Here is a 24,053-nt window from a genome sequence, read left to right as displayed (position 1 = left end):
TAAATTCCATTTTATTGGGACACCCCCCCCCCCATAGTAGTATACATTTCAGATTCCTCCATGTCTTTTCATGGCTTGGTAGCTCACTTCTCTTTAGGACTGAATGATATTCAGTCTGGATGTACCAGTTTATTTTCCATTCACCTACTGAAAGACAGACATCTTGCTTGCTTCCAAGTTTTGGCAGTTATGAATAAGTCTTCTATAGCTATTTATGTGCAAGTTTTTGTGTGGACATAGTTTAAGTCCTCTGGGTAAATACTAACAAACACTATTGTTGGATTGTATGGTTAGGGTATGTTTAGTTTTATAAGGAACCACAAAACTGTCTTCCAAAGTGGCAATACTATTTTACATTGCCACCACAATGAATGAGAGTTCCAGCTGCTCCAAATCCTTGTCAGCATTTGCTGTTGTCAGTGTTCTAGATTTTGGCTATGCTGATAGGTGTGGTAATATCCCAATGTTGTTTTATTTTGCAATTCCACAATAATATGATGTGGAGCATGTTTTCATATGCTTACTTGCCATTTGTGTATTTTCTTTGATGAGGTGTGTCTGTTCAGGTCTTTTGTCCATTTCTCATTTGAGTTGTTTGTTTTCTTATGGTTGAGTTTTAAGAGATTTTTTTTTTCTTTTCTTTTTCTTTTTTCTTTCTTCTGTATATTTTGGAACCAGTCCGTTGTCAGCTATGTCTTTTACAAAGATTTTTGTACCCATCTGTGGCTCTTGACCCCACTCAATTTCATTCCCTCTTCCTATGTATCCAACAGACCCCACATCTCCTTATCTCCCTGCAACAATGACAAGGAAGTCAGACTAGCTGTGGAGGGGTCATGACTTCAGGGAGAATGTGTGGGCCTGTGACCACCATACTTCAAACCCATGTTTATTCATTCCTCAGACATTTCCATTGTGCCAAGCACTAAGTCCCGGGATGCACTGGTGGACAAAACAGACAAAGCTCTGAGTCTTGCAGAGAACACTTTCTGGTAGGGAAAACATACTAAAAAAAAGAAATGTAGAGACATATACTGAAAACAGTACAGCTTTCTAGAAGTCCAATGTGAAAGAAAAAGAAGAGTGAGCAGAACAAGGGAGATTGAAGGTGTTGACATGAGAGAGATTTGCCATCTAAAAAGGGTTGCAGGGTTGGCTTCACTGAGAAAGGAGCGTTTAAGCAGAGAGGATGCAAGGAGGGCAGAGTGGTCAGGCATTGGGACCAGCCAGTGCAAAGGCCACAAGGCAGGAGTGTACCTGGTGTGTCTGAGGAATTGCAGGGAGGTTGATGCATCTGGAGTGAAGTACAGGGGTGATCAGGAGAGGATTTCCTGATGGATTCAATGTGAGGGTAAGAGGAGGGATAATTGTACAGGACACCAAGATTTTTCACCTGAGCCATTGGAAGGATGTCCCTAACTGCGACGGGGAAAAGCAGGTTTCCATGTGGCGGTGGGTGGGGGCGGAGATTGGGAGTTATGTTTTGAATATGTTCAGTTTGCACTCTTAGATGTATTGGTGGAGGTACCAGGTAGGCTGTTGGATGGATGGGTCAGCAGTTTGGGGAGTGTGTGCCTAAGACTCTGTCTGGGCTAGTGCTGTGGGGAATAGCAGGAAGACTGAACCCCGGTTCCTCCAGTCCTACAACCGGGAAGTTGGGGCAGGTGTATGGGAGAGCAATGAATAAAACAGGCACAGCCACGCATAAAACAGGCACAGCCGCCAGAAGGCAGCTCTTTCTAGCCTCCCCTGAGGCTGGAACGGTAGGTGAAGAAATCCAAGCTACTACAAATTACACTAAAGAGACAGTCAGGTGAAAGACAACCCCCAGACACCTGGACTACTTGCTACCAAGCAGTTGGCCAGGAGGGGACAGCTGGACAGTGCTTACCCTCCTCCAGCTGCAGCCGAATAAACACTTCAGGTTTTTGAAGATGATCACAAGGGCTGCTTGTGGTCTCTCTGCTTTCCCATTCACCCGCGAAGCAGGTAAAGGAAGAGAAAGAGGCTGAGAGGGGCCCTCTGGCTGCAGGGACAGTCACTTCAACTCTCCCTGAAACCTTGGCTCTGCTCCCCAGCCACCCAGCAAGCAGCCAGAACAGCCCCAGATTGGACCAGGCTGGGCTGGGTCCTGCTCTCTGTGGTTTTGCATGCACAGAGCTGGCTGTGTAAAGGGTGGAGAGCTATGAGGATGGGGTCCCCATTTATTAGGCCAATATTCAGCCAAATGCTTCCTATTGGTAACTCAGGTCCCAGGTTAACATGCCAGTTGTGGTCCTCACCCTGAAATACAGTCAGATGCCCAAGCAAGAGCCATGTTTTCACATTCGATATCCACGAGTCTCTCTTGCTCAAGTGGCAGATGGTGAATTTCATGCAGTGACGTGAGCAAAGGCCCCTCTGTTTGCAGCCTGGAACTCGGAATCTGTGGAAAGGCTGCATTTCTGTGTGCCTCCTGTGCACAGAACCCTGCGGCTCTTGGTGTGGGGGTGTCTGAGGGCCTGCGATGTGTCTGTGAGGGGCTAGGAGTGGGGAGAGCAGTGGACTGGCCTTTGTCCTGGGTTTTCCAGCAGGGAAAGGGGAACCAGGCCACTCTGGGAAGGCTAGGCCAGAGGTGGAGGACAAGCCCTGCCAGCCATAACCTGAAAATCTAGTGCTTTAATAAGCTGAGGCTGATATTGGAAGTGGTGTGCCGAGGGACCTCAGAGAGATGGGCGGCACAGCGTCAGTGATGGACTGTTTTTGCAGGCTCAGACCTGAGCGAGAGCAAAACCGAGTTATGAAATGGGGCCAGATGAATGAAAACGTGCATGGTAACAGCCCTTCCTCAGTGATTTCCACCCAGCGCTTTGGCACCTTCTGACCCAGATCTATTGACAGCATCTTATGTCCAAAGACAAAAAGGATTTATAGCACAATCATAACCTTCAAAAATCTCAGCCCACTCCTGGACTGCTCTCTCATATTTCTGAGGGACTTAGCCCCTACAGGAAGGTTTTGAGATAACATTAGGGGTTTGGAATTCTCTACCAGAGGGGCTTCCCAAGAACGCCATTGGGGTCTCCTGCCCACACACGTTCCGTTCTTCACTCCTGACACACAGACAGGCTTCCCCACTATGTCCTCCCCCAGCCTCTGTCCTCCAGCCATGGCTTTCTGTCCCAGGAATAGGGGGGTCCTTCTCAGTCTCCCTCCTCTTCCTTTAGGGCAAACTCAACCATTTTTTTTTTTTTTGGAAGCTTTGCATTCAAGCTGTACTTCAATAACATGTATTGCTTTTTTCCCCTTATTATAAAATTCATGTTCAGTGTAGAAAATATGGAGCTTATAAATGAATGAAGAAAACAAAAATCACCCATCATTTTGACATATATTCTTCTGGTATTTCTTTTTTTTTCTTTCGGTGTGTTCTATGTATTTTAATTGGGAGCATACAGTACATATTGTTTTGTGATCTCTTCCTCTCCCCTCGCCCTTAAGGCGGTGGAGTTAAGCAAAAAAGGATGGACAGTTCAGCATAGTGGTTATGTGTGGGTGGGCTCTGGAGTCAGACTGTCTGGGTTCAAATCCTGTGGGCACCACTACAGTTCTGAGACCTGAGCACGTTACTGAATCCGTTTCCGTGTTTAGAACAGTGTGGTTTACACCGATTTTAATCTATAATTTTGTTTCTCCTTTTCTCACTCAGCCGTGAGTTCCTTGAGGTCAGAGAGTGCCTCTTGTTCATCTCTCTGTCTTCAGCATCTCGCTCATACATAGTAGACACCCCGAGATGTTAAATGCAGGATGACCCCAAAGAATAAGGCCTAGCACTGGGAATCAGAGGGAAGTTCCTGAAACAGGACAAATTTGCGTTCGCGGCCTCATGTGTTACCCCTGCTAGCTAACGCGGGCCAATGTAAGTTATGTTTTCTGAGGCTCCCATTCCACCCCTGTGAACGGGAGACGCCAGCCAGGGGATGAATGGGAGACGAGCCAGGCGACTGGGCGGACAGGCGCTGCAAACTGTAGAACTCTGTAAGTCAAGGCGTTCTTTCCTAAGTTCTCGGGGCTCCGCTCAGCTCTGAATGCGGACGGCCGTGGGGACCGCGCCCTCAGCGGCTCAAGGGCCAGCTTGGGGCCCCTATCTCAGGCGGAGGGGTGGGTGTTGGGGCGCCCAAGCTGGGAGAGCCAGGCGTGTCCCACCCCCCAGCCGGAGGCCCCTGTGTCCACCGCCCGCTCGCGCCTTCTGATCAGCCGCCCTTCCCCTTCCCCTTCCCCGGGGCCGTCCTTCTGCCCACCAGATCCGGCGGGGGATCCTGTCCCCTCTTCACTGGATCCGGGCAGGGCGGGGTGGAGGGGTGGCTCCAACTGAGTCTTCCTTTGCCTCCTCCTCTCGCGCAAAGCTGCTGCCGGTCTGCGCAGGACCAGGCAGGGGCGGGGGCCGCGCCCGGCGGAGAGGGTGCCTTCCCGTGGCTCCCCGGCAGCGCCCGCCGTTTTTAGCTCTTCCCCGAGGCTCCTCTGCTCGGCGCAGCCGGGGGTGGCGGCGCGCTCGCCCTCGCTGTGCTGACGATCGCCCGGCGCCGCCCCACGCCCTGCAGCGGGAGGTGAAAGGAAAGGACAGAGAGCCTGGGGTCCCTCCGACGCCGTGACCTCCCGGGCTGGGGAGTGGCGGCCGGGAAACTGGTCGAAGGGAGACCCGGGGTGCTTCCCACTGCCCGCAGCGATGCCGGGGCTGCCCTGAGCAAGGACTGGTTTTATCATTTTGAAAAAAAACCTTGCGCCCGCCCCCTAGGCTGTTTCAAAAGTGGCACTAAGTCACAACTAAGTCACAGGAAAACGTGCACCCCTTTCCCCTGAGGTTCTTTCTCGTCCGGCTCTCGCAGCCAGCTCTGGACCCCCAAACCCCGCGTGGCCGCTGCCTGGCGACTCAGCGCCAGCGACGCAGTCTCAGACCCCGCGGGACCCGGTGTCTCCTCTGTCTCGGTGATGTCTGCCCACCCGCCCAGGGCGCGAAGAGCGCCCCGCCCCCAACGGCGGGGTCTGAAGACAGCTCTTCTGGGACAGCCACCCCGTCCTCAGACCTTGAAGGGACCAAAGTCTGTCCCCTGCTTCCGGGCCCAACAGGCCACCAGCCCCTGACCTTCCCAAACAGAGGTGCGTGCTGGGGGCCTGGTGGAGCTTATCGAGGGCCAGGGCGTCTCCCTGGCGGCTTACTGCAGTGCGTACTAGCCTCGAGGACTTGGTCAGCTTCTTCCACCTCTGCCTACCTCTTTCCTCACCCCTTCCGCCCTTTCCTGAGCTCTCCACCCGGAAGGTGCTACACAACTCTATTTTTAGTCCTAACAAGCTGCCTTCCTGAGCAGCTTCCATCTGCAGCACTGAGAGCCCTTTACAAATGCTAATGAATGGGAGCTGCTGACTCTAGAGTAACTTAGATTCCTCTTGCTCCCTCCTCCCCAGACCCCACGCTTTCCCAAGGAGGAAACTGAGGCCTGGAGTTAGGGTGTGCAGATGTGGTCAAGACGGGGTCAGGACTCCCAGTCAACCGTAGCCTGTGGTGGTTCTGCCTTCTCCATTGCCTTCTGACGGCTCTTGCCAGTCAGTGCCAGGTCTTGGATCAAGTTGAGGTCAGACTGTCTTTGCTCAGGGAGCTGAGGGCCAGTGGGAGAGGGTAGCATGGAAACCCCTCACTGCAATACAAACAGGTGCTCCAACAGAGCGGTTTCTGCACCGAAGGCTCTCCCAGCCTGGCAGGGAGGGAGGCAGTGCATAATCTGTCAGTGTCCTTACAACCAGGTATGGCTTCCTGGAAGGGATGACACCTGAGCTGTGTCTATAGTGGAGAATTGGAGATGATCAAATGAAAGCTGGGACATTCTATGAAAAAAGAAAACAAAAACAAAAACCCGCAAGGTTGAGGAAAAAAACACTTGGAGTTGCTAGAGGTAAAAAATGTCTCCTGTGACAAGGTGGGGTGCAAGCCAGATGAGGACCAGGTCAGATCAGAGTTTTAAATACACTGTTCTGGTGGCTGGGAGGAAGGTGAGTTTGATAGGGTAAGAGTGGAAGCGGGGAGACCAATTAGAGATGATAAAGGCCTGGTTCATGTGCCTCAGAGAGGACATGGTGTATCTGAGGAAAACATTTGAGAGTCACTGAACTGGAAATCCAGGGCGATCAACCTCCCCGCCCCATGGCCACAAGTCGCCAGTCCCCTGGCTGGCAGGGCAATAGCACTTAAGTGGCACTCTTCCCTTAACGCTGATGCCTAGAACTCCTGGGGGGCAGGACCTGCCCTCAGTCTCTGCCGTGGCAACTAGCAGCACCGCAAACAGTCTGTGTTTGGGAATGCTGGTTGAAGGAATGGTGTTTTAATCAGATAAAGGTAATGAAAAAGTCTGGGAAATACTCAACAACTGCAGGTAGAAGGAGGTGGGCATGCAGGACCCCAACCAACTTGCCCTCAAAGTTAAAGCCCAGCCCACCCTCCAAGGGGAAGCCAACCCTCCCTCCGCGGCCTTCACTGTGAATCAGGAAATGCTGCCAATGACAGTGAATGCAATTTCAGAAGCTGTAGAAAGTCTCCACACCAGCTTCAGGGCCCTGCTTTCCAACCAAAAAAATAATGGAACCATTCTCAGAACACCTGAAACGTGTTCCGATCGGAGCAGGCTGTGCAGAACATGGGCGTGTGTAATGGGCATTGGGGGGCACAGAGGGAAGGGTGACGTGGAGGGACTCACTCACATTCGGCTCTTTCCTATATCAGTGGCAGGAATTTGAAGAACTTGTTCAGTTAGTTCTCCACATTGTGTGAGCTATGCCAATAGGTCCCCACTTCTGCCTTTCACTGCAAACAGCCTCCTGTGTCACCTTCCCCATATTAAATCTGGGCAGGTATGCTGTGGCAATGAAAGGTCAGCAGACTAGTTAAGAGGGTGGGCTCTGGTCTGGGCTCAAACTCCATCTCCTCCACTCCTCCCGGTTATGTGGCCTTCAGAAGTGAAATGACTCATTCAGCCTTTTGAAACTTCTGTTTTCTCATCTTTAGATTGGGCATATACTAGAGTCATTGTGAAACTGAATAGGGTTAATGCTGCATAAGCCCTCAGAACAGTGTCTGACACATGCTAAGCCCTCAACAAATATTAATTGCTATTAGTATACCCAGAGTTCTCTATCCTATAGTTAGTATGGCTGCACTCCCAGCTCCTCACCAGCTGATCAACCCACACTGCTGCTTTGGGATTCCATGAAGTCGTCCCTTGGTTCCTTCCTTGAAGGCTTGGACACTTAGGAAGAGAAACCCTGGCCCTATAATCACTGAATCACTCTTTTGGAGCCAAAAAGATATACTTCATTTAGAAGAAAAGTACCAGTTTTGATTGAAGGTTTGAGACTCTTGTAGCAGAGAATTGACTAAGATATAGGGACATAGAAAGCTAGGACTGGAAGACATCTTGGAGGTATTAATAATTTAATCTGCATTTTTTTCAGAGACCCAGAGACTAAGTTACTTGTGTAATAACTGGAAGATGGAGGGCAGGAACCCTGGTCTTCTGATTACCTCTACTGGGCTTACGGGCTGTTTCCCCCCCCACACACTTTCAGGCCATCCTGAGCCCTTTGTTTTCTCCCCTTCCATTTCTTCTCTGGCCTCCTCCTGCCTAGCCTGATCCTCTATCAGTCAGAGTTCAACTAGAGATACAGACCCAGTAGGAGCTGGAAAGCAGGGGATTTATTGCAAGCAAGGAATTAGCGCATGAGGTCGCAGGGAGCAACTAGGCAGACCCACAATTCATAGTGCAGGCTGCCACGAAGGGCAAGCCGGAAATGCCCAGGCAGGAGCTGACGCTGCAGTCTACAGGTGGGACCTCATCCAGGAAAGTTCAACCGATTGAATCAGGCCCCTCAGATGATTTCTGACAATCTCCTTGACTTAAAGTTAACTGATTATGGACATTAATCACAGCTACACCGTATCTTCAGAGCAACGCCAATATTTAAGTGAATAAGTAACTGAATTCTGTAGCCTACCCCGGCTAACACTTAAAACCAGCCGCCACAGCCCCCTGGTGGTCTCTCTGTCTGTCCCTCTTCCAGTCTGTCTCACTTACACTACCGTATTGATCTTCCGAAATCACTGCTTTGCCCTCCTTTTCAGTTTTGCATGGTGGTCCTTGGGTTACAAGAGAAAGCCCAGCTTGCCTGCTGTATCTTCCAATTCTCTCCCACCTAAAAACACATTCTAGCCACTAGTCTCCTTACTCTCTGAACAATAAACATCTCTATAGCTTTCCCTCATCCTGTCACTTGCCATTGCCCAAGCCTCCCTCTCCCTTCAAGGCCATTCTGTTTGGTTCCTGCCTCAAAGCCTCCTGCCCCAGCCCCTCATGACCACTGCAGCCCCCTGAGTTCCATCCTTCCTTCCTGCACCTCACTCACTTGCTGCTTAACCAAACAAGCAGGAGAGATTAATCCAGGATTGGTAGGGTGTGGGGAGAGAATTGCTATGACTGCCCCTGCCTTCCCCCCAAACCAGCCAGGATGCTGGTCAGACCCTAACAAATTGCTCCTCAGATCTTGTTACTAAAATGAAAGGTTGTCTCTAGGGTACTACAAATGGCAACTGAAACCATTTCCTCTCCATTTCTTTCTAGTTCCCCTGCCCACCACCCCCACCTTATACCTTTCTGTCCATTGTCCTTAGTTTTTAATATCTCTTCTTAATCAGGTTGATATTCCACGGCCCGAAGGAAATTCGTACTCAAGATGGGATGCAGACTCACAAGGAGCCAAAACAGAAAACAGATCCCTGACACATAGCACTCCCCTTCCGCTGTTTCAGAGAGATCCTTTAGCAGGTTCTGCCCAGTGTGATCTAGGTCAGGTCTGGTCAGAGCAAGGGGTGCAGACCAGGACAGCAAAATACACTGTCTGCCTTCCTGGGTTGGCAGGCAAATTTCAGGCAAACCTAGTGTCACTTAATTTCCCTTATCGACGTGGGGTAAGGTACTTAGGTACTTCAGTTTCATCATTCATAAAGTGGGGGTGATCATATATGTTTATTTGTCTTAGATAAAAACCTATTAGGTTTGTTGTAAGGACTCAGTCTATGGAAAGCACTTGGACAGCCTGGCACATAGAAAGAGCCCAGTGTATCTTAGTTGTTACTATTATTAGCCAATACAGGGCAAATCAAACCTCTACGTTTTCCTCTGCACACGCTGACATCAGTAGGCTAAGGTGAAGTACTTTTGTAAAGTCACCAAGCCCACCATCAGGTGCTCTGCACCTGGATCAGGAAATAGCTCTAGCAATGAGATGGGCACTGTCTCTTCCTTGTGGGGTCACCAGTCAGTCACTTAGAAGTCAGGAAGTCCACATCCCAAGGGGGCGCAAACTTTACTCTATTTGAAGAAATAGTTATTGATCGTTTCTTATGTTCACTATGTTGTGCTGGGTACTGGGGATGCTGAGATAAGATGTGGTCTGGGTCCGCAGGAGCTGATGACATAGCCGACAGCTGTGGAAGCCATCGAGCAGACCTCCAGGCAGCGAGGCAGATCTTGTACACAGACAGTCAGGGCTGGCACAGCTAGGGCATCAAAGGAGTTTAACTGCTTTGGGCGCTGTGGCCCAAGAAGGAAATTAGCTTGGCTTCCATGCAGGAGCTCTCAGTTTAAGGTTTATCGTCAATCACAAAACAAGAATTCTGTTTTCATTTTTGGTAAACGCAGCGACAGGGGCATACAGAATATGCCCTCCCTGGCAAACGTTTAGTTCCAGAATCCTTGGAGAGCACAGAGTATTACATATACTTCCTGTTATTTAGATTTCAGAGTATGTCGTCATCTCTACTTTCTTGATATCCTTAGAAAGCAAGAAAGGGGTTATTACACTCACTTTGGAAATTAAAAAACTGAGACATAGAGAAGATAAATAAAGGTTTAAAATTTCACCTTGGGAAACTGGTCTTGGGTGGGCTATGAAGGAGAGACGTGGCTGCTCACCCCCGCACCCCTGTTGTCTAGCACAGTGGCTGGTGCAGAGCAGATACTCGAAGGATCTTCCTGAATGACGCACTGAAGCTGAGGGTCTGAGGAAAGCTTCATGAAGTAGGTACCCTGGGTTTTAAGCATTGAAGGCAAAGTCAGATCTTGATAGGGTATAAAAAAAAAAAAAAAAGAGGTATGGATAAACAAAATGTAATATACACACACAAAAGAATATTATTCAGCATTAAAAGGGAAGGAAATTCTGATCCATGCTACAATATGGATGAGACTTAAGAACATTATTCCAGTCACAAAAAAGACAAATACCATATGATTCCACCAATATGAGGCTCCTAGAGTTGTCTAAATTCTTAGAGACAGAAAGTAGAATGGTAGTTACCAGGGCTGGCAGGGGCAGGGGAATTGTTGTTGAATAGGTACAGAGTTCCAGTTTTGCAAAATGAAAAAAGTTCTGGAGGTGGGCTGCACATTATCAGTACCCAACTGAAAAATGGTTAAGATGGCACATTTTATGTTATGAGTGTTGTAGCACACTTTAATATTTTTTTTTAAGATGGAGAAGGAACCTGCAAGGACAAGGGTGTTAGTGAAGGTAAAAGACCGAGAATGTGGTATGTGTGCAAGGAAAGGACTACTGACGGGTAGGGTCAGAACTTGAAGCACAGGGAGGGAGGGACATAGGAGGAGATGAGGCCAGATGGAAGCCAAATGGGCCTTGAATGCTGGGCCAAGGAGTATGGCATTTTACATTTGGGCTTTGATTTTATATATGGCTGAGATGGGCCTTCTAATATTCTCTTAAGCCTTAGCTGCTACACAGCTGTCATAGGTACTCTGTAGCCCAGCACACCAAGCTGTCACACCAGTTCTACTCTGATCCAGCCTCTTCTGCTATGCAGACCCTGAGGCCCGCCTCCCCTGCACCAGCAAGGGCCCACTGCACCTGATCGCCTCTGGGGGCTTCCTCTGTTGCCTTTGGTTTGAACTGATCTCCCCTGGGGTGTTCAAGCTCCAGCTGCACTAATGAAAACCGATGAGATCTCGGCCTGATTAGTATGACTTCTTTCCAACGGAATCCTTGTGAGCAACTTCAGTCTGCAGGCTCACACTTGGCCAGGTACTGGCTCTGACTCAGGAGCTGCTTGGATTTCCCTCCCTGACTCCCTGCCGGTGAGGCCCACAGGGTAGTGCGATGGACACATGATAGGGGCCCTGGACATTGCTGCCTTCATAGGTTGGGCAGTTCTCAGAGTAACACAAAAGGCTTTCTTGTTGCCAGTAAAAGTGAGTTAGCCTGCGACATTTTGGAGTTTAGGTGTTTCGTTTTGTTTTGTTTTGTTTTAACTATATTTTATTAATTATATTGTTACAGTAGTCCCAATTTCTTTTCCCTTTCCTCCCCACTGCCCAGTACCCCTCTTCACTCCAGCAATCCCATCCCCCTTAGTTCATGTCCATGGGTCGTGCATGTAAGTTCTTTAGCTTCCCCCTTTCCTATATTATTCTTAACTTCCCCCTGTCTATTTTGTACCAATCAATTATGCTTCTTAGTCCCTGCACCATTTCCCCATTTCTCCCCTTTCACCTTCCCAGCTGATAACCCTCCAAATGATCCCCATACCTATGATTCTGTTCATATTCTGATTTGCTTAGTTGGATTTTGTTTTTATTTTTTAGATTCAGTTGTTGATAGCTGTGAGTTTGTTGTCATTTTAATGTTCATAGTTTTGATCTTCTTTTTTTTAATAAATCCCTTTAACATTTCATAGAATAATGGCTTGGTGATGATGAACTCCTTCAGCTTTATGTTGTCTGGGGCACTTTATCTGCCCTTCCAGTCTAAATGAAAGCTTTGCTGGATAGAGTAATCTTCGTTGTATATCCTTACTTTTCATCACTTTGAATACTTCTTGCCAGTTCCTTCTTGCCTGCAAAGTTTCTTTTGAGAAATCAGCTGGTAGTCTTATAGGTAACGCTTTGTAGGTAACTATCTGCTTTTCTCTTGCTGCTTTTAAGATTCTCTCTTTATCTTGAAACTTTGGCATTTTAATTATGATGTGTCTTGGTGGGGTCCTCTTTGGTTCCATCTTGTTTGGGACTCTCTGTGCTTCCTGGACTTGTATGTCTATTTCCTTCACCAAATTTGGAAAGTTTTCATTATTTTTTCACATAAGCTTTTAATTTCTTGCTCTTCCTCTTCTCCTTCTGGCACCCCTATGATTCAGATGTTGGCAGGTTTAAGGTTGTCCCAGAGGTTCCTAAGCTTCTTTTCATTTTTTTCAATTGTTTTCTCATTCTGTACTGGTCAACTGTTTTTTTCTTCCTTATGTTCCAAATTATTGATTTGAACCCCAGTTTCCTTCCCTTCACCATTGGTTTTGTGTGTATTTTCCTTCGTTTCATTTACCATAGCCTTCACTTCTTCCTTTATGCGTTTCCATACTTAAGCATATCTGTCAAGTCTGTGAGCATCTTTATCACCAGTTTTTTGGACTCTGAGTCTCTTAGGTTGGCTATCTCCTCATCTGTTAGGTTGGCTATTTCCTTTTCACTTAATTCTCCCACTGGAACCTTGATCTATTCCCTTTTTTGGGTCGTATTTCTCTGTCTCCTCATCTTTTTATTTTTTACTTTTTTTATATACTTTATTGATTGTGCTGTTACAGTTGTCCCAATTTCTTTTCCCTTTGTTCCCCTCCACCCAGTGACATCCCACCCTCCAGCTGTCACCCCCGTTTCAGTCCATGCCCATTGGTTGTACATATAGTTCTTCTCAACACCCTCCTATCTACTCCACTCCCTCCTACTATGCTTAATTCCTGTACCATCCCCTGCTCTTTCTCCCTTCCCCCTCCCTGCTGACTTCCCCCATAATGTTCCTCATACCTATAATTCTTTTCATACTCTCATTGCCTACTTAGTTTGCCTTTGTTTTGGTTCCCTAGCTTCTGTTGGTTGTTGTGATACAGTTTTCATTTTAATGTTCATAGTTTTGATCCTCTTTCTCCTAAACAAGTCCCTAAAACATTTCATATAACAGTGGTTTGGATCTGATGAACTCCCTCAGTTTTACTTTGTCCTGGAAGCATTTTCTCTGCCCTTCTATTCAGAATGACAGCTTCGCTGGATAGAGTAATCATGGTTGTAGGTTTTTTGCCTTTCATTACTTTGAATATTTTTTGCCAGTCCCTTCTTGCCTGCAGAGTTTCTTTTGAGAAATCAGCTGAGAGTCTTATTGGGACCCCCTTGTATGTAATTCTCTTCTCTCTTGCTGCTTTTAAGATTCTCTCTTTATCCTTAATTTTTGACATTTTGATTATAATGTGTCTTGGTGTGGTTCTCCCTGGGTCCATTTTTGGGGGACTCTCTGTGCTTCCTGAACCTGTAAGTCTATTTCCTTCCCCAAGTTAGGGAAGTTCTGCTTCATTATTTTTTCACATAATTTTTCAATTTCTAGTTCTTCTTCTTCACCTTCTGGCAGCCATATGATTCGGATGTTGGTCCGCTTATAGCTGTCCCATAGGTTTCTGAGCCTCTCCTCATTTTCCCCACTTCTCATTTCCTCTTTCAGCACTGGTTGACTGTTTGTTCCTTCCCTATGTTCTGATTTGTTGATTTGATTCCTGGTTTTCTTTCCCTCACCACTAGTTTCATATGTGTTTTCATTCATTTCAGCAGGACTAGCCTTCATTCCTTCCCCGTCTTATTTAAGATCTGCTGTTAGGTCTATAAGCACTTTTATAAGCAAAGCTCTGAACTGTGCTTTAGAAAGATTTCCTATCTGCTGCTTCGTTAGATTAGAAATTTGCTGTCTGGTCAGCTGTGTCACTGGGCTCTCTATCATGATCTGTGCCATCCTGAACAGTTTTGTATTTACCTTTGCTTCCTGGGCAGGGCTGTCACACCTCCTACGCTACAGGGGGTGGAGCCCTGTGCACTCGTCACAACCGGGCATTATCTGCGGGGGTGGGGGTCCAAGATGGATTCCTGCCGTTCAATCTCTGCCAAGAGACTGGGAGCCTCCTCCTCTGTCCCCACCCCCACTGGGCCTCACAGTCCAAAGCAATGGGGGTCTGCCTTCCCCGGCTTTGGAATCGCAAGCTGACGGGTCTGGTCTGCAGCTGGGAGTACTCCCCAGGTGCTTCTCGCCTCCCCTTAAATATGGGTGTCTGTGCTTACCGCTGTCCTGCCTCCGTCACTGCTGCTGCCGTGGACAGCACAGCTTGATCTCTCCTCCCCGGCTTTGCCCCTCCTACCTGTCTGGATGACCACCACATCTTTATAACTTCATACATTGGACTTCCATTTATTTTCTGGAACTTCTGGTTATTACTGGTTTTGTGGTAGTTGTATTCCTTTTTAGTTGTGGAGGGAGACAGAGTGTGTCAGTCTAGGCTTCCATCTTGGCTGGAAGTCTCCAGTGTTTGTTTGCTTCCATGTCCCAGGCAGAGCTGTTGCTAATACTACATTGTAAGGGTCGAAGCCTTAGGGATTCATCAGTAATGGGCGACCTGTTTCACCAGATTGCGGCACTGTATGCGGGGGAGGGGTCTGAGAAGGAACAATGCCGCTTGCCCAGCACTCGGCCCTTTTCCAGGCACTTCTCCCACTTCTGCACTGGACTGGCGCCCCTCTAGCTGCTGTCCTGGCCGTTGTTCCCAGAGTAGGTGGGTCTGTGGATGTTCTAGGACCATGGGGGCCCTTTAAACAAGCGGACTCTGCTGAGAGACCAGCAGTTTCTGCTTCTGTCTCAACCTCCACTGGTTTGCACAGTCAAAAGCAATGAGGCTTGATTTTCCCCGGAGCTGGGACAGTGAGCTGCTCTGGTGAGGAGCTGGGAACGCTCCCCAAGTGTCCCTCCTGACTTTTTAACTGCACTTTCCACTGGCCTACTGCTGTTGCCGCTGCTGCCACCACCACACCGTGCCCTCTCCGCCCAGGCTCTGCTCCACCTACCTGTCTGGATGAGTATTTCTTCTTTATATCCTTGTTTGCTGGACTTACATGTACTTTGATTTTCTGGAACTTCTGGTTGTTTCTAGTTTTGAGGTAGTTGTATTCTTTCTTAGTTGTGGAGGGAGACGCAGTGTGTCTGTCTATGCCTCCATCTTGGCTGGAAGTCCTGTCTCCTCATTTTGACAGGCTCTTGTGTTTGTTTGCCTCTGTGTCTTAGGTAGAGCTGTCACACCTGTTATGTTGTAAGCGCCAGAGCCTTAGGTGTTCATCAGTACAGGGAAACCCATTTCACCACATTGTGGTGCTGTATGTGGGGGCGGCGTCTGAGAGGGAACAATGCTGCTTGCTCAGCACTTGCCCCTTTTCCAGGCACTTCCCCCACTTCCTGTATGGGACTGGCGCCCTTTTAGCTGTTGCCCTGGCTATCTTTTCCAGAGTGGGTGGATCTGCAAATGTTCTAGGACTGTGGGAGCCCTTTAAACAAGCAGACTCTGCTGAGAGACTGGCAGTTTCTTCTTCTACCCCAACACCCACTGGTTTTCACAGTCAGAAGCAATGAGGCTTTATTTTCCCTGGCCATGGAACCGTGAGCTGCACAGTCTTGTCTGGTGCTGGGAGCGCTCCCCATGTGTCCCTCCAACTTTTATAATGTGTGACTGTACTTTCCACCAGCCTGCCACCACCACAGCCACTGTTGCGGCCACACTGCTTCCTCTCTTCCCAGGCTCTGCCCTTCCTACCTGTCTTGATGAGTATTTCTTCTTTATATCTTTGTTTGTTGGACTTCCATGCAGCTCGATTTTCTGGAACTTCTGTTTGTCTCTAGTTTTGAGACAGTTATATTCCTTCTTAGTTGTAGAGGGAAATATAGCGTGTCTGTCTAGGCCTCCATCTTGGCCGGAAGTCTGGAGTTTAGGTTTTAAGTGTTTAGGTGCCATGAGGACACCCATGCAATGCTGATTTCTTTTTTTTTTTTTTCTTTTTTTTTTTTGCAATGCTGATTTCTTGATGGCACCGTAAACCAGGTGGCCACGAGACAACCTTTCCATGTAGCTCTCTTGTTTATTTAACATGAAATTTTAAAGCTTTTAAGAACCTTCTCTACATCTCAGGGTTTTTTTTTTTTATTTCTAAAGTGAGTGTAATAACCCCTTTCTTGCTTTCTAAGGATATTGAAAAATGAGTGGAATAGAGATGATGACATACTCTGAAATCTAAATAACAGGAAGTATACGTAATACTCTGTGCTCTCCAAGGATTCTGGAACCAAACATTCGCCAGGAAGGGCATGTTCTGTATGCCCCTGTCACTGCATTTATCAAAAATGAAAACAGCATTCTTGTTTTGTGATCGACAATAAGCCTTAAACTGAGAGCTCCTGCATGGAAGCCAAGCTAATTTCCTTCTTGGGCCACAGCGCCCAAAGCAGTTAAACGCATCTGATACCCTAGCTGTTTTGCTGCACAACATCCAGAAAGGAGCTTGATGAGAAGAAATGGGGGAATCTGAACTATTCCCATCACCATTTTCACACCCCGTTGGTTATAAGAACAGGAAGAACAAAATGCCTCCAGCCTGGTCACCTCAAAGACTTCTACCACATTGGCCCCATACTCTAGAAAATGGCAGAGGAGATGGCTAGTGGAACAACAAAGAGTTTGCTCATCTGTGGTCCCTCAAACATGGACCACACACCTTGTACCAGGCACCAGAAACTATTTAAGAGTCAGGCCATGGACAACCCCCTCCTTGAACATGTACAACATGAGAGATATTGAGAGAGAAGCTCATTAGAAATACTTCAGGATTTGATATCAGTTACTGGCTTTTCAGTGTGGTAACCAACTTCCACCTCCCTCTTTGGTTCTGGATTCTGCATCCCACCAGAATCAACTCTATAAGCTCCCCCAACTTAACGTTCTCCCATGGCTTCAGATGAAAGAGTTGTCACATAAGTCTGGGTTCAAGGACCCTACCAAACAGGCGAGCCCCTGGCCCTCCATCTTGGCTTCTAATTCCAGTTCTGTTATTTACTTGCCATGAATCTTCCTCACTACATGGAGACCAGAATACACTGGGCATCTACCTTCCACTCCATGTGTTTCTTCAAGAACCTGGCCCTGGCCCTGGCCCTGGCCCTGAGTGTTGCTGGGATGAGTGATTGGGAGCAAGAGGCAGAGAGAGGGAATAGACTTGGTGTGCAGTGGGAGCCCCATGTGGTATGGAGCCTTTGTCTATCAATTGGGAATTCTTTCCAGCCACATCAGTGCCTTAAACCAATGTGTGTGCATCTGTACATGTGCGCATGCACATGTGTATCCCTTAGTGTACTTTAAAAGTAGCTCAAATGTTTAGACTACCCAGATTTTTTAAGATGGAAGGCAGGAAGGAAGGAAGAAAGAAATGAAGGAAGGAAGAAGGTGGGGAGGGAAAAAAGGAGTAAGGAAATACCCTTACTCTCACACTAAAAGATGAGTGGTAGATATCTTGGTGTACCTTGGATTTTTATATCTATAAATTGTATCTTTACATACTGGTTTATAATTTAATTTTTTACATAATTGTGCATTTACCCATGACCCCAAACACTCACCTATTAGTTGTCGTGCTGCTTGTATTTCATGGGACTGTGACTACCCAACTTCCTTTCACCCCTTTGCTGGACATTGGGTTGGTTGTTTCTGGGGATTCCCCCACCCCCACCCCCGCCTCACTATTATAAATAATTTGGTGTCAGGAAAACTTAGACCTAAATCTTTGACTATATTTTTAATTCCTTAGGATAAAATCCTAGAAGAATTAATAGGTCAAAGGATATACTTTCTTTCAAGTTTTTGATATTTATTGCCAGATCAGCCCCAAGAAAGTTAAACCAATTTCTACTTCCATGTCTTCAACCCTTCACCAACACTGGGTATTATAACTTGTTGAAATAAAACATGTATGTTGGGAGATTTTTTGTTGTTTTTCGAAGAGCTGATGTAGAGGGATTGTACATTTTTGCATGGTCTAATCTATCACTCCTTTTCCTTTATTATTTCTATTTGATATCATGACTGTAAAGGCCTTCCCCACACATCAGAGCATTCTTTCTTCTTTAATTTAACTCTGAATTCTAGGAGCATAATACTTCAAGCCATTTTATTCAGAACCTGGGCCTCAGGGAGGCACTTCCTTCTAAAGACCCACAGTACTGAAGGGAGGAATGTGGAAAATGCAGATCTGAGCACTGATTCCATGTCATAGACTCTCTAAGGCCTGAGAAGAAAATTGAGACTGGCTTAGGGTCCCCTTGATCATCTGACAAGTCCAGGCTCTGCTTGAACATCCCTCGTTATCGCAACCAGGATTTTCCTTCTCATTCAAATCTTTAAAAAAGTTGCCTTGGCTCAGAATAATGTCAACATCCCCCTAAGCATCCATTTCCCAGGAGCTCTTTGTGCCACTAAAGCATGTGGCCTGTGCACTGACATGTCCACCCTGCAGGGGCAGAGGCCACCCCAGGCATTCACAGGTGAGAGAGGCACAGAGAGAGCAGTGGCGCTGACTGACCTCCATTGTCAGCGAAGGGAACACTGACTGCAGGCTTTGTGCTGTCCCCACCAGGCCCTGACCCCTCTGCCAGGGCTTGAAAGTGCATCGCTTTGTGTGTGTGTGTGTGCATGTGTGCATGCATGCACACATGTACATGACACTCACAAACTGGCATACACACGTTCTAACCTCACTCTTCTGCTACTGAATTCTAAATGGGAAAAACTCTCTAAGTTTGGAGAGGGGGAGAAAGAGTGGAGCAAAGAAATAGTAAGAAAAAGGGGTGCACTGAGCATGTGCAGTGTAATTTTTCCTCTGCATGCTTTATTAAAGAATTATATGACATAATTACACGTTATAATGTCTTTACACATATTTATGGTAATTACGTCAATGTGCATTTGATGTTGTGTAATTATAGTAAATACACAACAATCCTGACAAATCGCTTGATCAAGAATTCAAATTCCCTGAGTGCAGTCTGGAGAAAAGACATCAACTCTTCAGCTGCCTGTTGCTCCAGCCTGACTATTCCTTCGCCTTTTCCTGACAATTTTTGAAAGCTCTTTATGTCTCCGAGTGCCATCAAGGCACAGTTTCATTCATTTTCACCAGGGATGTTCCTGAGACTTGTCCCTACAGCAACACCCCTTACTTTTGTCATAATTTCCCTATGATGCTGCTGTGTGTGCTGATTGCATGTGGGAGGCGGGGGGAGGCTGCCAGGCCCTGATAGAGCTCCTGAGACAGGTAGGTTGTGAAAACACATTTGGTCAGGATCCACTTCCCGTGGGAGTAGGAGCCTCGCGCAGGGAAACAGCAGGGAGGATGGCTACCTCGGAAGCAGCTCCCTTACCTGCAGGCTGCTGTTACTCTCCAGGCCACTTTGTAAGAGTCAATTCCTAAAGGCAGGACCACGTCCTGTTCTCTAGCACCTGGACTCACACTGGGTTCATCACAGCAAGCCTCTGCTACCACCTATCTATGTTCGTCACTGAGCACATTCATTATGCTGGATGGGTTGCTTTCTTCTCTTTTATGAGTCTTTTTCATTGTCTCATTGTCTCTGGATTCTAGCGATGGGGGATCCATCGCTAGAATGGATGTTGTTCTTGTGTAGTGAGACTTGTGGTCAATTTATCAAAAAAAGTCAGCAATTGGCACAATTGTTGTCCCAACTAAGAGGCAACTCCTATGACCTGTTCATCTGTGGGTGCCCATCCCTGCTGAGGTCTGGAGCGAACATGTCCCTACTTTTCCCTGACAACATAAGAACCATCCATGGATTCCAGCCAGCAGTTATTCAGTTCAGGGGAGCCCTGGGCCTCCAGGAGGCAATGGGAGAACCCAGGCCAGCACCTGGACTCCAAATCCCCAAAGGGACGTGGCAACGGCTCACCACAATGGGTGTCCTCTGTGGGAGGGAGGGATTTACTGTGAGGCAAGCTGTAGAACTGGAAGAACACACGGCTGGAGCCAGGCAACACTGTCTCTGCCTACCTACCTCAGGGGCCTTGAACTGATAGATGTTAAGGGTTTGAAAAGTTAAAAGTTTTAAATACATGTAAGACATTTGCAGTAGACTCCAGTGCCCAGCATTGACCTCCTTTACCATGGAAGTAGGAATAAAGCTCCCCACTGGCACCCACCAATTTCATCCCACCTCTGTGACCCAGGGAAACTAATTAGCCCTGAAGAGGTGGTTAGAAGGGAAATTTCACTGACCCCCACAGGTGGAAGAAAGCAATCAGTGGCACTGGCTCAGACTGGTGTGGGCAAGGACTGAAATGAGGGCTGACTAATGATTCAACAAAGGAGCAAACTTATTGGCTAATAGAATTCTTAGTCATGAAGTCTCCATGCTCTGCACAGACCTAAATCAAAGCAATTACAGACTTGGATGAGGCTGGAATCCTTATTGCAGGAAATACTTGCTTTAACCCAAGATGGGGGCTAGAAGTGAGTGACCTGACACTCCCCGTCACTCCCCTGGTAATGAAAGCGCCTGGCAGCCCACAGGCTTCCCAGGATGTAATTGCTGTGGGCTGGCATGGGATCTCGCTGCACTAATGATGTCCTGGGCCTTTTTCTGAGGCCTCACTCCACTTGGCACTCAAGCGCCAGGATTGCAAAGGGACACAGCCTGATGGGCGTGAGCACGTTAACATGCACACCTTAGCATTTTGCATTTTTAAAAAGCGTCGCCATCGACTTTCAGTCTTCTTTCTTTCTTTGTAAATGGTTAATTGCTTAAGACCTGGTAAATTTAGACGGATGCCTCATCCATGTGTTTAAACATGGGAGCAAGTGAAATGGAAACAGATGCAGCATTTTCTTTCTTTCTTTTTTTTTCCTTTTTTTTTTTTTTTTTCTTTTTAGTGAGGACTTTGCATGGCCAGGAACCATAATTCATATTTTCTTCACACTCACAAAAGACTCTGCTGGAACCAAGTGTGTGTTGGGAAACAGATTTTTCTAGGCTCTTTCTGGTTGGGCGTTGTTGTGCTGTGTTTTTAACTGCTGTTCATTTAGCAATTACTAGAAAAAGGTGGGCTCGGACAGAATGTAGCCCACAGCTTGCTCCTTTTCGTGTGGGTGACAAGGAGAAATTGGGAGGTTTGTGCTCCTTTGACGGTGGGAAGGAGGAGCAAGCCCCAGGATTCGTTCATGTCATCAGAGTAGGCTATTTCCCAAAAGCAATTTCTCGCCTCAGAGCAACAGGTAGAGGGGAAAGAAGAAGAAAGAAAGGAACAGTTCTGTTCCTTTGTAAGGGTGGCCACTTCAGAGGTGGAGGGCAGAGGTCTGAAACTAATTATGTGGAAGAGAAACCAGTAAGAGGCAGCATCTCCAGCAAGAGATGTCCATTTAGTCTCAATGATGGGTTTGCCCGTAAAGTCTGTTCCAGCCTCCCTCCCCCAACCCCCACCTCATCTCCACCAGTGCCTTTTGGGAGTTCAATAACTCCCCCAGTGGGACAGAGCTCTATTCTCTCCAGATCTGCGTATTGCTTGGCTGCTGAGCTACCAACTGCGTCCCCTGGGGAGTGAAAATTAATTTCTTTCCCTGCCCCACTTGGCTGATCCCAGCTGGCCCACAGCTCAGCTGGGAGCTGGGGTCAGATACGTGAGCCTACCAGGTAAATGATCAGGGCCTTGGGCCAAGAAGGCTTCTAACAATTCGAAAATGGCATTTTTTCCCCTGAACTCAATTGAGCTATACCATCTCTCTACACCAAGATTCAATTATCAGAGACAATGCATGTTCCTCCTTCTCCCCAGTCCTCACCTGTGCTTTCTGGGGAGCTGTGCAGTCCTCTTTTTCTGGCAGCTGTGGGTGATGAAATTCCAACAAGCAGGAAGAGAGGGTTTTTCTGCTTTTTGTCAACTTCAGAACTAACTCTAGTGTGCAGTGGGTGGCAGCACGACGGAACATGGGAGCGTTCTAGCTGTGTGGCCCCAGGCAAATCACTTAACCTTCCTGAGCCCCAGTTTTCTCCTCTGTACAATAATCTTCGGTCCCGGCACCTAAGTCTAAACTCCCAAGGAGTCTGTAGTAGTGCATTTCACTGAGGATCCCAAAGCACATCCTTGACAGGAGAGGGTTCTGTCTCAGAACTTAAAGAAACTAGAAAACACAGCCATGAGTCAAGGGCAGGTGGTGACCCAGTAACGGGTGCAGCTGGAACTCAAGCCCGATGCACCCGAGGCTCCCAGCTCGAGGTTCACTGCGTCCCATCCTTAGGGAGCCAGCGGTCTCCAGGGAATCTTGCAGGCCAGACAGGGGTGGCAGGGAGGAAGCTTGGCATTGCCTTCGCAGGCCTCCAACCTCTTTCTCTTCAGCTTGTGAAGCTATCAATGGAAACCAGATCCAAGTGTTGCTGATTCAATGATGTTTGCCCAAATGCTGTTTCCCATGAGCTGTTGGATGCCCAAGATGCCTTCCTTCTGAGTCTGTTTTCTTTTTCCAACACACTCGTTTCTTTTCCTGGAAGTGGGACATGGCAGGAAGCCGGTGGAATCTGAACCCAAGTCTGTTCCAACTCCTTTCTAAACTTGGATCCCATTGCAGTAAGAGGATTTGGGAACCCAGCAGAGGCCCCTTCCTCCTGCCCCTCCCAGAGGTCCTAGGAAGCTGCCGCTGTGAGTAGGCACTGAATGCACGCAGCAATTTCGTGCTTCTGAGCTCAGCATTGATCCATACAGCTCTTTCCACATCATCTTCAAAGCATGTTGAGGGGAAGGTATTAGCACCTCTGTTATACACATGAACAACTTTTGAGACAAGACATAGTAAATGACAGACTCCACACTCAGACCTAGGCCTACAGCCTTGGTCTTTCTGACGTCACACGCACATACAACACACACACAAGCTCGCTATGAAGACATGCTCTTTTTCAGACCAAGGAGAGCCCCTCCTATGTGGAACACCTCTGAGTCACTTTGTTAAACAGGCAACTCCAGTCCCTGGGCCAGATCATGGCATTGATTCACTGCCATCTATCTCCCTGGCTATTGGAACACCACTTCTTCCCTGGCTTCTCAGTTCTCCTAGCAGCCTGGCTCTCTCCAGTCAGGAGGCCTGGCTTTGCTCCTTTCTCAGTTCATCCTTCAGCCCCTTCCCACTGCCAGGCAATCTCTTTTGTCCTGTTATGCTTCTTGGAAATGCTGGCCACTGTAGGCTAGCCCCATCACTCCCACCCAGCTACAATCACCTTGGCTTTCTGCAGCTCCCACCCACCCTGGCCCTAAACTAGGGGAGGCTTTGGAGTCAGAAGAGCAATAACCCCAGCTTTGTTGCTCACCAGCTCTTATCCTCGCACTCACCACGTGTCCTGTGTAAGCCACAGATCTCTTTGTCTTCAAAGGGCGGTGGGGATAGTAGTAATACTGTCTTCTCTCACAGGGTTTCTGGGGGATCCAGTCAGTCAATATGTGTGAATGTACTTGGCGACTATAAAGCACCAGCTCAGACCCAAATCCTCTGTGCCCATCACCCCCACCCTTATCCACTCTCCATTGCTTTTCGTCCAACGTTTATCAAATGGCCACACCTGCTGTCTCCTCTCAGGGGATGCTCGGGTTCCCTCTCCAGCCCCACCCACAAACTGGTTGCACTCCACAGCAGCAGAAGACAGACTAAGGCCACAGACACATGGCTCTATGTGAAAGGAATCAGAAGCATTGGATTTTGACATCTTTTAATTTTTTGCATAAAAAGTAGATGAGAAGAGTGAAACCTTATAGTAACACCCCAGGCCAAGCAGCACATTCAAGGCAGCATGGCAGGTGACGCACAGGATGTCAGAGAGTATGAAGCAGCACTGGGGATGTGAATGGCATACTGCTGCACACCAGCGTTGCCGTCAGAGGATGCCAAGGAGGGCTGGTGAGTCACCATTGGCACAAGCAGCACGCACATTCCACAAAGGCTGCCAGTGCAAAGGGGCGTGTCTTCCACCCCACCTATGACCTCCAGCTGGTCACAGGTGGGTGACCTCTCTTGCCCTGTCCACACAGTGGCATTCCCACCTTCATATCTACACTGTAAAGGGCCTTAAGA

General features: G+C 47.7%; 1 protein-coding gene and 1 long non-coding RNA gene across 2 annotated transcripts in view; one reads left to right on the top strand and one right to left on the bottom strand.

Annotated features, from left to right (window-relative positions):
- Positions 1-24,053, top strand: part of PEBP4 (phosphatidylethanolamine binding protein 4) — a 195,668-nt gene that overhangs the window by 55,718 nt on the left and 115,897 nt on the right. The gene's annotated exons all lie outside the window — the stretch shown is intronic.
- On the bottom strand, positions 9,038-23,474 carry LOC150000208 (uncharacterized). Its single transcript, XR_016513442.1, has 3 exons — positions 23,318-23,474; positions 9,945-10,141; positions 9,038-9,855 (listed from the first exon to the last, which is right to left on the bottom strand). It is a non-coding gene; the product is annotated as an uncharacterized LOC150000208 (long non-coding RNA).

The sequence above is a fragment of the Furipterus horrens genome, unplaced genomic scaffold (assembly GCF_987537825.1).
Source record: "Furipterus horrens unplaced genomic scaffold, mFurHor1.1.pri manual_scaffold_10, whole genome shotgun sequence".
NCBI lineage: Eukaryota > Metazoa > Chordata > Mammalia > Chiroptera > Furipteridae > Furipterus > Furipterus horrens.
Note: the sequence above shows the minus strand (reverse complement) of the source record. Positions and strands in the feature narration are given on the sequence as shown.